Source organism: Octopus sinensis, linkage group LG9 (genome assembly GCF_006345805.1).
Source record: "Octopus sinensis linkage group LG9, ASM634580v1, whole genome shotgun sequence".
Taxonomy (NCBI): Eukaryota; Metazoa; Mollusca; class Cephalopoda; order Octopoda; family Octopodidae; genus Octopus; species Octopus sinensis.
In genome coordinates, this window is record NC_043005.1 from 96,981,044 (window position 1) to 96,983,543 (window position 2,500).

Consider the following 2,500-nt stretch of genomic DNA (forward strand, 5'->3'; position numbering starts at 1 on the left):
CTACATGCATGAATGCACATGTAGAACAAAACATACAGATCTGTAAACACACTGATTCCATGTATGTATTAATCATTTAAATATATATGAGAATGTCTGGATATGCAACTATATGCATGAGAATACATACATAAAGCAAAACATACAAATCTGCGCATATACATACATGCATACATTAACTGGCACTTCGTCAGTGGCGCAAACCAGGGTCCCATTTGATTCGATCAACAGAACAACCTACTCGCGAAATTAAAATGCAAGTGGTTGATCACTCCATAGACAGGCGTACCCTTAACGTAGTTCTTAGGGAGATTCAGCATGACACAAAATGTGACAAGGCTGGACCTTTGAAATACAGGTACAACTCCTTTTTTGCCAGCTGAGTGGACTGGAGCAACATGAAGTTTTCAAACTCATGACCTTACGAATACCTTAACCACTACGCCACCCGCCTTGCACACACACACACACACACACACACACACACACACACACACACACACAAACACACACACACAACACACACAAACACACACACACATACATGCGTAGAAATAAAACAAAACAATAATGTACATACATACATACATACATACATACATATGTTGTTATATGGTTGTGAAAAAGGAGAAAGCTATAAACCAGACTAGCAACATCTCCATCAATGATTTGACTGTTTCCCCAATATCTGATGAGGAATGTTACAGGTATCTAGGGTACCTGTAACAAAACACATGTCCCTAAAGAATATCACAGTCGAATAAATAAAATGTGGACTTCAAAACTCTCTGCATTCAATAAAACAGTGGCCCAAAATGCGTTTGCAGTGCCAGAACTCATACCAACATTTGGGCTGTTTGATTGGACGCTTGATGAGATCCGAGCCATTGATGTGAAAACCCGAAAAATACTAAGAAGCACACATAATTTCCACATAAACAGTGACGTAGACTGCTTCTACCTAAAACGAACACAAGGAGACAGAGAAAGCTAATTTGAAGACTACAGGTCCAATCCATCATTGGAACTGTAAAAATCTGTAAAACTTTCCAGAAATTTATCATTTAAATATATATAATGTCTAGATAAGCAACTATTTGCATGAGAATACATACATAAAGCAAAACATACAAATCTGCACATATACATACATGCATACACTCATGCATACATGCATACATACATGCATACATACATGTATACATACATACATACATACATACACACACACATAATGCATATATACATAAATACATACATACATACATTCATACATACAAACAAAATACCCTGTTGTTGGTGTTGAAATTTCAATGAAGGAGCCTTGAATCTAGGTTAGAAACCGACTCTTTATCTATTAGTAAGAAATCTTGAAATAAAACTGAACAATGATATACATACATACATACATACATACATACATACATACATACATACATATATATTGTCAATTTGTTGGTGATTGAATTCAAGTCAGCGAAGAGGAAATTAAATCTTAAAGACAAAACCACAAACACACATATCAAGTTGTGGTCCCGCAGTGTGTGACTGGAGTTTTGGCGGCGTATAACCGGTTCCTTAGACAAGTTAACATAAAACGGAAGGATACAACTCATCACTCTGATGGCGGAAGGGAAGAGAAAAAGAGGACACATGGAAATTACCGAATATTTACACATACGTAGATGCATCCGAACATACATAGATACATAGTCACACACACATACCAGTTTATATATATTTACATATATTTACATATATATATCATATATTTACATATATAAATATACCAGTAATAATTTGTGCACTTTGGTTATGTGAGTAAATGCCTAGGTGACAATTTGGATAAGTTAGGTTTCAGAAAAGAAATCAACCAGGTAACTCGTGCATTATAAATTTATTGTTCCATCAGTGGAACAATAAAAATCTGAAAAACTTTTCTCAAGTTTAAAGTGTGAATTTGTTTTTGTTATCTACATACTACTAATAGAGCTTTGTATCTTTGTTAGAAACCAGCTGCTTCCTTACACGAAGTTTTCAAATAATTAAAAATAGAAGATAACATACATACACACATACATGCATAATACATAAATAGATACATACATATACAAACATAGACGGACATACATACCTACATACGCTGATTACAGTTCAAGGCATTTTTCACCTGGGTCAGTACGAGAGAAAGAAAAAAAGAGAAAGAAAAAAGAAAGAAAAAATGAAAAGTGTGCGTATGGGCGTGAACATGAACAAATGCACATACTTGCACACATACACGTGAATACGTGCATGTGTGCAAGTATGTGCACAACCAAACTCCCCCGTATATACTAACGCAAGGAGAAAAGGACTAAGGGTGAGAGCAAACTTTTGAATGTATGCATCTATGTATGCACATCTATGCATAATATTTTACATACACATATGTATGCACATCTCTATACGAATGCATGACGTGTGTCATGCATTCGTATAATATATATATTCATACATACAT